This window comes from Styela clava, chromosome 1, assembly GCF_964204865.1.
Source record: "Styela clava chromosome 1, kaStyClav1.hap1.2, whole genome shotgun sequence".
In the NCBI taxonomy this organism is placed as follows: domain Eukaryota; kingdom Metazoa; phylum Chordata; class Ascidiacea; order Stolidobranchia; family Styelidae; genus Styela; species Styela clava.
In genome coordinates this window covers 25,016,901-25,031,824 of record NC_135250.1, presented here as the reverse complement: position 1 = coordinate 25,031,824, position 14,924 = coordinate 25,016,901, and positions in this window count along the sequence as shown.

The window sequence follows — 14,924 nt, the reverse complement described above, 5'->3', positions numbered from 1 at the left end:
GGTTTAAGAGTTAGACATAACTGTGTTGGCATCACAGATTCCATCCCAAGTCCCATTTCTTCCACTATGGTAACACGAATTAAACTTTGATGAACATGACATCCGGGATTCATTGACGCATTTCTTCTTGAAATAAAAAAGAGTCCAGAAGATGATCCAGCTTTTAATGTTAGTTGACCCTTAGCATTATATCATATTTTTGGGGGAGTCAATTCTAGGTTTCGAGAACAGAAAATAAATAAAAGTAATAGCCGTCAAGCGACAAATCAATTTGTAACCACTGAAAATTTCAATTTTTCCAGTAGTTGAATAGAAAAAACGTTTTTTTTACAACAACAACAAAAACAACAGCATCAATTTAGCAAAATGATTCCATTTCGTTTCTAAAAAGCAAAGATGACATTACTAAAGAGTATATCATAACACCGGTTTTGGGTTTTTTATTTTTAGGAACTACAGTTAATTCAATACATCCTGTATCTGGTCGACGCCGGGTCACTAACAGCCACCAGTACTTCATCTTGGGCATTACTTGCGCTTGCCCATTTTCAAGAATGCCAAAAGAAAATTGCTGAATAAATTTTCGTAACATATGGCTTATGAATGCAAGTGTAATGGTATTTTTCTTGGTTTTCTTTACCATGCAGTTTAGGGTTAGGCCATAATTTTATTCCAATTTTCTTTATTATTTTTATATTACGAGTACGGGAAATAGCCAAGTGAGTCCCGTAGTATTTTCATCTGAAAGTATGGCCTAACCCTAACCTGATACACATACTACGTTCTGGTGTCCGCCATCTTGGTTCACACACTACATGAGTACCAAAATTAGTATTGAACAACGTAAAATCCCTAGGGTCACCCGGCGAGGAATTGGTTCGCAAAAAAAATTTTCACCGTTGGGGGCATTCTGTATTTGGTGTAGTGTTTCTAATACTCATTAATTCTTTATTACTATTACAATACAAATTCGTGCACATATTATAATTTGCGCAAACTGTACAAAAGCGGAAATTGGACTTGTGTATACCACGAGCTAACTATCCATTCACGATTGATTAATTAATGTACGTCTAGTTCATATTGCGTCGTGAGGTAGGAATAAAGAGTCCAGAATAGACGAAGGCATGAATTGAACGAATAATATTGAGAATTACTGTTAAGGGAAATTGAGACTCAATTCAGGTAGAGGAATGTTTATAGTTCAAAAATGTTTTCGTTATTGCACATTATAATTTTCATATTTAAAACGCCTGAATTACTTAAAAAACTTACGTTGTGTTTACACTAATTGTTTCAAAGTTTTTTTTTGTAATTCCTCAGACGTAAAAATGCAAATATGGATATGCACGGTATTGTTTCCTTAATTCCATGAGGTTGTTAAATATAAACCATGAATGTTGATTATGTCGGTTTCCAAAAATTACAATTTCATTTTAATCTTATAATATGGGATGATGGAGTACCTAGCATGAATCATCAAGGAGAAATGCATTACACTTGCGCTTTTATACAAGAACTAATGAGGCACCGAACATTGGAACCACTGAGTGTATTCCATAAAACTAACGAAGATGCAATTCTATATGGATATTCTATCCCAAAAAATACCACGGTAGGCTTTGGTAATTTGACTAATTTTAGTGATAAATTTTTATAATGCGTTTCTCGCTTCTACACCGAGCATAACGTCTGTAAATAGATAATAGTAGAAACAGTTTGGCGTTAAATGCAATAATAAGTTCTACCTATTTGTTAACTGTTCGTTTAAACTTTAAATGCTAAATAAATATTTATGATTTATGTTTGCCCAAATCTTTGGGCTGTTCATTTTGACCCAGAACACTCTGAAAACCCAGAGGGAAATCTACCAAGAAGATTTTTCGACTGTGACGGAAAATTCATCAAATCAAATCACGTGATCCCGTTTTCATTCGTCCTGAGAGGTTGCTTAGGACAACAGCTGGCTAAAATGGAAATATTCATTATCCTAATAGGAATATTGCAGAAGTTGAAAATAGTTCCGGACTCTGAACAGCCGCTCCCATCTTTTTATATCGATGGGAACTGTTTAGCAACATATGAGCCTTCACAATTTGAAGTCGTTTTTGAGCAACGTTAACGTAACTTTAGAACTTTTGGAAGGCTCTATTTGTTCTTATATCATAAATTGAGAACTCACTTTTGAAAGTTTCATAATTCAATGTCGGTTCAAAATACATAATAAAATGTTCACTTGATTAGAGTATACCGGTCGGTTTACATATTCAATTTTTATCATAAGTTGAGATATAGGCGTACCTTAATATTTCTGTCCATGTTCGTCATAGCAAAATAAACCTACCTATCTTGCAAAATCTGAAAAATATTTTCGTAGCACCGTTTGCATTTGTCTTGATGTTAAAATGATGTTTAGAGGAATTTATAAAAATGTATTTGTATGTAGGCTATTATAGTACTATAAATGGTACAGTGATGTGCAACATTTTTTGTCGACGGTCTATAAACCCAACTCTAGACATCAAACTGGGTCACACAATCATTATTATTAGTTTTGCCATGTACACAACTCCTACCGGGTAAAACGGCTGAAGTTTGTTAGAAAATATTTGCTATTTCACTAATTAAATATTTTCTATCTATATGTCGGATTCAACAATACCCTTTTTTTTCAGATTTTAATCATCTACAATAAAACAAAAACATTTTACTCAAAAGAGTAAAACAAAATGTGGATTGAAATATTTGAATACACAAATATGTTAGCTGGTCTAGCAGCCTTGATATTTTGGTTTTATTTGTAGAGAAAACCCAAATATTTTCCTCCTGGTCCGCGAGGTCTGCCCATTGTCGGTTACATTCCGTTCGTGGCAAAAAATCCAGCAGAAACTTTGATGAAATTGAAAAAGAAATACGAATCAGTTGTCTCTGTTCAATTTGGACAAGAAGATTGGGTTATTGTTAATGATTATGACACCATTAACGAGGTAAGAAAGAAATACCTTAAATGTAATATTATTTAATAAATGCATAAATCTGGTAATAGCCGTAGTTGTTTTGTAGTTTTGCTAGGTAATTCCTATTTTAAATCCTAAAAATAAGGACGATATGTGAAGTTCATGTCAATAACAATTTGGCCATTTGTCCCAAAATGCACATTTATGCAAACTTATGGGTTTTTTTTCATAATGCGTATTTATATGTATTAAACTTCAATTAAGACTTCTCACAAGCCACTGCTAGTTGAATAGCTACTGTAGTTTGGAAGGAACAAAATCTATCCCACCACACACGCACACTTCACGCAAATACTATTTAACAAATAGTTGCATGTATTCTTCAGGCATTTGTAAAACAAGGACAAAAGTTTTCCGGGCGGCCCTACAATCCTTTCTCGATCTGATTACGAAAGGCAGCGGGTTCTTGACATTGAATTATGGATCAACATGGAAAGCTTTAAGCAAATTTGGTCATGCCACATTGAAAGAGTAATAATTTATAACGAATTTGCTATGCCCAATACAAAAAGTTCGTTAAAAATATTAACTTTGCATAAAATATACGTAAACTTGCATTTTTCATATTTAAGGCAATATATCCATTTTTGCATAGTATACCACTGCTAAAAGGGGATCTACTATATTATGGAAAGACTAGGATCTTTCACGATTGATATCGCTTACGCGAATCATTACAGAGTGGGTGACGTGGTTTTAGGCACTCATGAAATAAGTAAGAAACTGGATAATTTAAAAAACAATTCTCTTCATATAAATAAGCAATAAACTCTAAATCAGGCTTGCCCAATATTTTTAAAATCGTGTGCTAATTTCCCACGCAGAAATTCATAGCGGGTCGTTTTTACCACTTGAATACCAGCCAAGATCTGATTTACGTTGGAATTTGCGCGTCGTCTAATCAAAAGTTTGGGTAGCACAACGCTCTTGGGGATTTTTGAACACACGTTGCACACAACTTTGCCACATGTGGACCCTGGCCCACATGTTGAATGACCCTGCTTTATTTAATGCTACCGCTTAACAGTTTTGTTTCATTACGAGACACTTGTTTTATTTGTTTAGTATTAACTAATTTAATAGTTTTTGTTCTGACGTTTTTCAGGATGGGTATGGGCAAGAAAAATATGGAAACAAGTGTTGTTGAAGAATTGAAGTTCTCGATTGATAGTTTGACATCGAGCAACGGAGAAAGCCTTCGTGTAATAATATTCATTACTTCAACACCATAGGTGTGATACAAATATTTGGGAACAATATTTTTATTTTACCAGCGCGCACTTTGTCATAAATTTGTGTAGCGGTAACCTATAACCTTGAAAATATTTTCCACTTATTTGACGCAAAGTGAAAGAATAGAGTGTTTTGCCAAATGTTATTGTTGTTGTTATGGTTGTTGTAGGAATATACCAATTTTTATTTCTGAGACCCATGGATTCCCGTATTTTACTCAAAACTTTGCTGTTTATTTAAATGCATTACAACACTTGCTCATATAATATAGGAACATTCTTTTGGTGATCATTTTAGAAAACTCGGTGCTCTACTACTGCTAAAATCAGATGTAACGTGTTTGATTTTATAATATTTAACATTTCTATATCATTTCTTTTTTTTAGATAAAACTGAATCTCGCGTTATCCAATATGGTTTGAGGATAACGTTAGGTTCCAGGCTTGAATTCAAAAGCAAATTGAAGCATATGGTAAAGATATTTATAAAACAGTAAGTTTGTATCTTATTACTTGTTTTTTCAGCATTTGTTTTTATATAGAGTTGTATATTTTTTATTTATTATGAGCAAACGTGTAAAAGAAACCAATGACCTTACTTTCTAGGCTCGACCATGACACATTTTTCTCAGTCCCATCCCATCCAATAGCAATTTATGCTTGTTCCCGATTACTTTACATCGGACTTTTCCTTTGGGATTCCTATTGAAATGACAATTCTATAGCCAATCCTGGTAACACACTTTAAACAAAAAAAATAGTTGTCTACATTTAATTATTTATTTAGGGCAAAAATTTGAAAAGCCATTGGTGGCTCATACGTAATCAAGTTGTCATTTGAAATAAAATTTTTGCAATCTCATATTGCGATTTTAGACAAAACTATATCGAAGTTGAGCGGGCAAGTACGCGTTTGTAAATACCACATGACTCGAGACTTGAATTGAAATTGAGGAGAAATTTTGCCTTCTCCACAAGAACTGCCCTATAACAACCTCTACATTGAAGTAAAATCCCAACATTTGATGATCCAAAAGCTTACCAGTTTTGCAGTGTTGACACAATTATAATTCCATGAATTGTGACATGATTGCTATCGTGAATTTAACATGAATTTTCTTCGATGGATGACTGCATATTAATAGAATGAATTCGTAACCTCTAATATGCGAGTTTAAGGTACGGCAGAAAAATCGTTTTGCTGAGCACAAATTTATATTCGAGTCGGAAACTATTTAGGTATGTTCGTTTAATAAAAGCTATCTATTCGATTAATTTTGTTAATCAACCATTACCTCAAAACAATCACGAATGCGGACCGAATCCAAAATGATCTCGATCTTCAACTAATTTTTACTGAAAAATTAATTCAGTGGATCCCAACCTTTACCGAACATTTTTCAGACCGCTTCTCTATGGCCATTTAGCATGGGTATTTTTAAAATAATTTTTTCCGTTAACTATTTAAGCCCTAAAGCTTCACTCATGGCTTCTTATAAGCGTGTGCTATATTTCTATTCAGCGATATAACTTTAAAACAACCTCCTCTAATAATATTTTTTCTATGCGACAAAATTTTGAGAATTTCCAATAAAAAACCTTGGTCTTGAGAGATTTTGCGTCTAGTAGAGGGTTAATAATTATTATAATTAATTTCATTTTCATTTCACCGTTTTCTTGAAGTTTTTTCCAAGAGAACAATACCAAAACCTCTGTTATAGCCTGAATGGTTACTCTGAAATTCACAATTGTATTTACAGAGTTTCCAAGTTCAAGGCCCAAATTGGCAATTTTGATGACGTCACAGCTCTAATTACTACTGCACAGAGCCCCCCAATGCAAAAAATGTCACTTTTTTCTACGGAAATGTGCGCAGACAGACGTAAACCATCTAATAAGCGCAGTTACGCGTGAAAATTATCATTAATTTTACATTTTTGTCACGTTCAAAAAATCTCCATACCTATGCCAAATATGGTGCAGTCGAAATCATATTTTCCAAAACATCACAGCGCCAGGGATGGTATGTATTACTGAAAATACTTGCTAAACCAATACTAAGTAATTATTAGGGAGTCAGCGCTATTCATTTCCTGTATGAATCATGTCGTCATGACACAGCTGGATGGTTTTTTTCTTTTCTCCATTATCGTGGCACCACGAGAATAAATAGCTAAGACCGATATTAACTCGTTTAGTACAAAATTTGGGCAGAAGATGGTACCTTCTACCCATATGGGTGCCCGAGCTGGAGAAGGGTTGTCCTCCCTTCTTATATTCTGCAACTCTTTATTCCAGCCTCTCTACTAAAAAAAACTACTTTATTTGTCCTATCTTCAATTCAGCCTTAGCTAATCGCATTCCCGCTTTCAAGTTCAAGTATATCAAAATAAAATGATAAATATTTAGAGCGCATTAATCAAAGGCTAATACAGGAAATACAAAGCAAAATCCCTCACCAAGAACGACAAAATTCTCCACATGTAAAAATGTCTCCCAGGTTGGGAAACGCTGAGCTGAGCAATGATTCGCAAATTCTGTGGCACTTTACAGTGTGAATTTTATATTTTCTTTTATTGAAGCTCTGAAGACACTTCTCATTCACATTTACTATCGACAGTTTCTTTTGCTCCCATTTTACGTTTCATTCCTCCGTTCAGCAATGTTGTAAACGTTACCTCTGACAAAGCCGAGTGTCTTGTGGGTAAGAGTTGTTGATATTTTTTACGTTCAGATTTGATGACAATTATTTTTGGAAAATTGTAAATTTCATAAAGTAGGTAATAGTGAATAAATTGTTGTACATGACTATGTTTATATATCAAGTTATACATCATCGGTTTGAACCCCATGCCATAAATACGTGGGCCCAATCGCGTCGACAAACACTGAACCGAAAATAGTCCGGTAAACCTATGAATAATTGCACCCTCCATTTCAGTGGAAGCCTGCACATGACCTTGCGTCGTCTTAGACTTCGCCGCATCAAATATTTCTACTACATGCCACCATATTAATTTACCGAAATTCCGTTTTGCAATTATAATTAGCCTACATACAAATATACTAAAGTTTCCAGTCGGTTCTCGTCAGCTAATGACGAATAAAATGAATGATTTATATTAGTCTTTTTTATATAATAAAAATATTTTGATCGAAACGAAGTGTATTGTGGATTTCTTTGCTAAATTATTTTTGTTTTTATTGTTGTTGTTGATGTCGAGCAAATCGTATTACAGTAATCAGTATTTTATTTTTTTACCATCATGTAAATACACTGTGCACAAACAAAAATAAACGAACGTAAAAATGGTATTATAGGTTGAAAGGGGGCGCGAAAAACCATTACTGGTTATGAAGCGGCGACACCCGTGATTAACTAACGGTCATCAGTAGAAAATAAAAGTCAAACATTCAAAATTGAAAAAAAAGTTTATAGCAACAACAAAATAAAAACCCTCTTTACATATAAAAAAACGACTCCGGTTACCGTCCAGTGTGGTAACCACGGGAACGGCATTTTACACAGAAAGGCAGCACCAAGTACGGTAACTAGGTACAAAGTTTTATGATTTTAGGGGGGTTGTTCAGGTGAGGGCCGAGGTCGGCATGCACAACCGAACTGTTATTCAAGGGTACTTCTTTTCAAATAGGAACCCAACTACTTCAATTTTTCAATATTCAAAGTTAGATAAATCCTCTGGATTTAGTTCTTTGCAATATCTTCTTCAATATTATACCCGATATTTAAATTATTGTAACACTGTATCAAGAGGTATAAAATATTTAATTTCATCACGCTTGTCCGCCGATCCTTTTAATTAACTCTGTTCTTATTTAGTTGCATTTTGTCCATATGGTAAGCATTGCGTTCTTGTTATTGGTAACGATTGAATTGTCAGATTCTTCCCAATGTAATCACGTGAATTTTTATTGGACATATGGATCATTTTGTTTGCATGTTGTTGTTGTTGTTAGAATTTTCTTCTTATAACTTTTTAAAAAATCGCTTTCCTCTTTAATTACTGGTCCAAGCGCTTTTAAATTTTAAGTGGTTATAGATAGTATATGTTGCTAAGTGGCTATTACTAATATTCATTTCGAACATTTCTGTGAACTCTAATAGATTCGTTTTTTGTGTGCGAAGACGCCATCAAAATTAAAAATGGCTTTCCATATGAAGATTTCTTCTTCGCGTCAGCGATGTTGCGCTACAGTGAAGTCGTTAACGCAGCGTTTAACGGTACGCTACTGTGAAAGACCGTATATGTGTAATACTCCGTATCCTAATATTTGTTCTTTTGTTGAACACACCGTGGACCTATGAATTCTTTAATCCGCCGATCGTGACGGCTTTCGTGTGCTTTCATTTTGCAAAAACTGTCTACGAGAAAGTCGTAAGTCCTAAGTTACTATACTTTAAATAGAATACTTTAAAATAATCAATACTGGCATTATGGGTGGAATCATTTATCTATTTTAATTTACGCTGGCAGAAAACAAATGAATCATCATTGTCAGAGGACCTTGTAAAGACGGTAAAGATCGGACAAATTTTACAAACATGCATAGTTTGGGTAAAAGGCATCGGTTTTAAAATACAGTAAAGACCATTTTCTGATTTTAGTCACCAGTACCATCGAATTAGGTAACTACGGACAAAAATTTCAAACTGACATATTCTCAAATCACGTTGTTACTGAATTGTGAATCATGGATCATCGTCGCAGGACCTGGAAAAGCTATTACAGTCCGTACACCGGTAACCGGTGGCCTACTGGTGAGTTATGGTACCGTCCCGTAACGGTTTCACTGTTGAGCTTTGTTCGGGATACGGTATGGTTTTGGGTGAATGAATGGTTGAATATTTCGTTTTGTCCTGCATGTCTATATATTTGAGCATATCTCTCATGTTTATTTGATGCATATTTTATTTAATACACATGTAAATATAGGGAAGTAAAAATATTAACCTATTTATAGCATATCTACGTGAATTTGTAGAAGAGCACGAAGCTAACTTTGACGAATCGGACATCCGGGACTTCATCGATGCTTTCCTGAATGAAATGAAGAAACGAGAAAGGAATGATGATGTTTTCAACGTAAAATATCCTATTGCATAACAGGATTATTCAATTGGAGTCGGTTTTTAGCATGTCCGCATGTTTTTAATACAGTCGGAGCCGGAGGAGGAATTGCAGACTTTCAATGGTGATAAAAATAAGACAAATTATTCCACAGTAACTGAAAACCATTTAAGGTTGAAGGGTCGTATTGTTTTTACGTTATAGAGGGATTGTATACGCCTTAGTTGTCATTATTAAAATGTTATCTTCTCGGAGTTTGGAGATGAAATTGGAGTCGAAATTGTTCACAACGCTGATTCGGAGTCTACATTTTTCCAACCCTACTTCGACTCTCACATTCCCGTTTCCTATGACTTGTATAATTTATTCTAGTCAGCCTAAACAGCAAAAACACGTTTCTATTCATATTTTTATTTTTCACGCAGAAAATTAACTCATTAGCTACGTTCGTGATCTTTTCCATGAGGGATCTTTTACAACCAGTGGAACGTTGACTTGGGCTTTACTGTCTTTGGTCTCTCACCCAAAATGCCAAGAAAAAATAGTAGGGGAAGTTTTGGCAACATTTGGTAAATTTATATTGTTGACAATATTACTCTTGTTCAACTTAGATGTCACGAATAACAAGAACTCCAAAGCATGCAGCAAAAACTTAATTTTCCGTATAGTTCTACAATAAGTGTTTATCGTAGAAACTCACTCTGACCACAAAATACCTTTGATCTTTTTCATTTATTTATTTTTTATAGAATATTTTTCCAAAACATTATCAAGGGTATGTATTCGGGTGCAACGAATGAGTTCGCAGCTTAATGGGTGTGTACGGTGACTGAAAACTTTTTCCGATTTCTGTGTGTTCTACAATAGTAAGTAAAAAGACGCCGACTGTATGTTGAAACTTAGATTCCACTCAAAATACATCAGAAATATTTTGGAAGCAAGACATACTATAACGATTGGACAATGAGATTTTAGTTTTTGACATGGCATCACGCGCTACTCAGTTGTTTAATATTAATTCGAAGACAAAACATTTAATTAAATAAAAATCATTTTAATAACTCCATTGAACAGGAATTGTATATATGAATCGTCTTTCTTGATTATCGTTGTTAAAAAATTTTAATGTTATATTTTTTAGTAAAAAATTCATAGATGAAAACATTTTATTTTGTCCTGCTTTACCGCATCCGCCACACATGTGTGTAACAATACCTATTTCAATATGCAAAAAAAAAACCTCCGACTGACTGGCCAATGACGAACTTTTATATTTATTTAGCATTGTTCTCTTATTTTAACTTGGATTTAGTGATTGATATTTCAATCATCAACATTCCCAACTTTCTTGTTTTTTAACAAGCGAGGACGGAGTTCAATCAATGAAATATCGAGATGAAATGCCTTACACTTGCGCTTTCATACAAGAACTGATGAGACACAGGAGTGGTGCTTCTGAGTGTTTTCCATAAAACGAACGAAGAAGCGATTTGACATGGATATACTATTCCGATAAATACAACGGTACATATTTCTCATGTATTGAGTACTATTTTTAGATTGAAAATGGAGTTATATTTGTATTTTATTGTTTACAATTTAGACAATTTAGACTCTAAATTGAAAACACTTAATTGGATTAGCGATCGTTAACTTGAAAATGCAGAAAGATAACACACTTTGCACAACAGATAAGCCAGTGAAGCAAAATTGATATCCATAGATCGTTGAAAATATATTTCTATATTTCAGATTGTTCCAAACATCTGGGCAGTTAATTACAACCCCAAATATTTTGAAAATCCGAGAGAATTTCGACCTGAGAGATTTCTCGACCGTGACGGAAAATTCTGCAGATCAAATCACGTGATTCCGTTTTCGATCGGCCTTCGACATTGCTGGGGAGAACATATTAATTAGTCCGGCAGATAAGGGGACCTTTTTGGCCCAAGTTTGATTTCAGACATAAAGTTTTTTTTATCTGTGATTATTCATCTTGGGGTCATTGCCCATCATTTCTACATGGGTGTGGAGTTTGCAGCCTTGAGCAATTTTTTTTACGGCTCGATATTTGTAACAGTGTTTTTCGTCAAACCTGTGCATCATAATGACGCACAACCTGAACCATAACCTGTTGCAATACTATGTTCAGGTTGTGCGCAATCTTGGTGCACAAACTACGCAAGCACCAAATTTACTAGGAAATAAAATCAATAACTTTTAGGTATTTGTTGAGCCCAGCTTTGGGTCGCGACCCATATACAGTATATGAAAATACTGTCGAAACATACGCGTAAAATAAAGAGTACTATTTCAAAATACTCGTTTTTGTTGTAATTAACAATACAAACCTGGTAATGCAGTCGCCAGTGGTTCAAGTGGATATACACCCGGTGGAGAACAGTCAATTATTTGTTAGCGAGAATTGTTATGCAGCGGGATGATCACGACGACGCAGTGAAAGATAATGATATCACAAGAACAAGAATGAGAAAATTGCTACATTTTATAGTATATCCCTGGGAAAGAATGTAGTTCATTCTTATGTTCCATGCCAATGCTTTTCAAACTACCAAAGACTCTCAACACTTTTACTTCTTCTTTTCTATAAAAAAACATTATATTATTATGTATATGTTATTTTATATTCGCATTTCCATCTGTTTGTTCGTGCTCCCAGATATCCGATCAGCGGCCTCCAAGGAGGACGGGGTCCCCTATTAAGAAACCCTGTCATAAGCTAAAAAAGGCGACCATGCTTCTCTTGCCTGTTGTCATGCTGTCCCTGGAATTCAGCTACAACAAAAATTTCATGAAAACGGATTTTTAAATTTTATGACTTTATTAATATTCTCAACAATGAATGATATACGGGTGGTAAAATACCAAGTTATTCCAACAACATGATCATGTTTTTGCAATTTACAACCAATATTTTGTATGTAACTTTGTTTGACAGAGCCCCAAGAGCCCTAACTACAAATATCAAAAGTGTGAGGCCAAAAAAGTCACACTACAACTATGTCAAATGCGCTGTATTTACGATAGATAACAGGTTTTCCAAAAAGAATTGAAAAATGAAAATGAAAAATGGTAAATTAAAGATCAATTCAGCAATATCTACTTGGTGATATTGCATCTGTTGATGATTTTATGTGTTTGTTTCGGAAGTTTAATAACAGAATTAATTGTGGTTGTTGGGGATGTTTTAAAAAAAGGTTGCATGGAAAAAAGTAGAGTAGAAAAATACTCCCATGTTTTTTTTTCTCATTTGATAACCACGCCACAGAACTTCCCCGATAAGTATACGCAGCAATTGCGAGAAGCAGAAATGCCAAGATGGGATTTCATCGCATTGCAAACCAATATTAGCAATTCTTATATATATTCACGCATTCCCATCTGAACAGCGTGTAAAAAGATTATACCCATCTACACACTTGAACTATGTCAGATGAGCGTCATATTATCGAATATCAGTAAAGGAATATTGCAATGGGAAAAGACATATGAGGCGGAACTTTCAGTAGTATGCAATCAAATAATCTTATTGTAGAATATATATTTAAAAACATTTCGTCACGCCAACTGCAGTCCGAAACTTTTTTTCTCAGGCTGAGCGCAGATACCAATTGGCACTTATGTAAACTGGTAAGACTGTAAGAGGCACGCGATGGATCAGATACTAAGAGTATCCATCCCCCAGCTGTCATTTGAGTGGGTACTGCTGTTTTTATTGCATATGTTACTGATCTTTTTGTATTAAAGATTTGCTGGCATCACCGATTTAAGGATGTTGGAAACCAACACGCAATATTACAAAACTTACTTTCAACACGCGGTTTGAATGAATGAAAAAGCTGAAATTAATATTCTTTAGAACAGCATACAAATTCTATGGAATGGAATCATACACAAAAACTCGTCAAAAACCTATAGCTCAATAATCAAGTGGAATTTGATGCATGTGCACAAAAATGTGCGCGTTACTACTACGCGTTACTACAACCGAAGCACGCAGGAAAATGTGTGTGATGTACTAGTATTCAAAACGTTTGACTCAACTATGTTGCCATAACAGGTGCACATCTCGGTTTCGCATACGCATACCTTCTATCTCTACAAGGATATATTAATTTTGCCAAAATCAATGTAGCTCTGAAAGGTTGCGGTTCTCCCAAAAGAAAACACGTTACACATCTTTAGATACCAGTGGATGGTTTTACATGGCCTTGTTCCTTGTTCGGAGTGAAAGACGAGGTCAAATATTCCAATCCAATTCAACTAATAAAATATTTCCCAAGTCCCTAAGCTTAACCTAGGAAAACGAAATGCGCGCGGCAACGCAAATGTAGTTTGAAGAGCGCAATAGAAAGTGGCTAGATACTGTCGATGGATCTTGGCTTGTATTAGCGAAATAAACTACCATTTATTCTACTAAAATTGAATTTCTGACATTGTAAGGAGATTCAATGTTACTATGTATGCAAAACTAAACCATGTAGTTATGAAATAATTGTTTTTAACAAAAGGGCGCTCCTGAAGTATTCGTACCAAGATGGCGCACAACCTGAATATTGTATGCTTACCAGGTGGGGGTTCAGGATGTGCGTCATCTTGGACCGAATACTTTAAATCCACTTAAAAAAAATTGCTCAACATTATATACTCCACACCCACCTGGGTATCATTATATATGTCATATACATTATATCTAAACAATAAAAAAAACTTTATGTCCCAAAACAATGTTAAGGCCCGATTCTGCCGGACTATATGGGAAGGATAGAGATATTTGTATTCCTAACGGGAATATTACAACAAAAGTTGAAAGTGTTGCCGCACCCTGACAAGCCCATTCTTTCAATCAATGACGATATATATAGTATGGGCACATACGATATTCTTTTTGAAAGACGATATTTTTTTTTTTCATTTGTTAATATTAAATTAAATTCAGCTTTTTTATGTCGAAGTAATAGCATATAAATAACGTGACATAATTATGAGTTTATTCCTCCGAAACAGAAATTTGCCAAAGCAGTTCAAATTTCGTGAGGCATATTGATAGGCTAATCCAGTATTTCTCAACCGTATCTCAGGTGGTTACGTTTCCTCTCTCGGTTACGTTTTCAGAATATGAATAAATCTCGCACTAGGTCCAAGTTTTCACCCCAGATTCAATAAGGTTAGACCTAATACTTGAAACTCAGATCCATTTATACCCGCAAAAAAGTATCTGTCACTTAAAACTGCAAAAATCGAGCTCATCATCATCTGAAACAAATATATCTTGATGGTTTTTGTATTTCAGTACAGTTTATAGATTTCACTAAATGTGAATTAGCACATGTACATATACAGAATGTTGTGTCTTTAATTCTAGTTTAAAACTCCTAAAATATTAAATTCTGATGGAAAAATATTTCAGCGTACGCAAAACTATTTTAACTGATTGTTAACATTTATTGCATTCCGAGTTTTTGTGGAAAAATCGACTTTTACATCATCATTACGGTCTGAAATTTCGATTCTGACTCTCTAATCGGGGAGGTTTAAAATAAGAATTCGTATCCGTCTCTCCG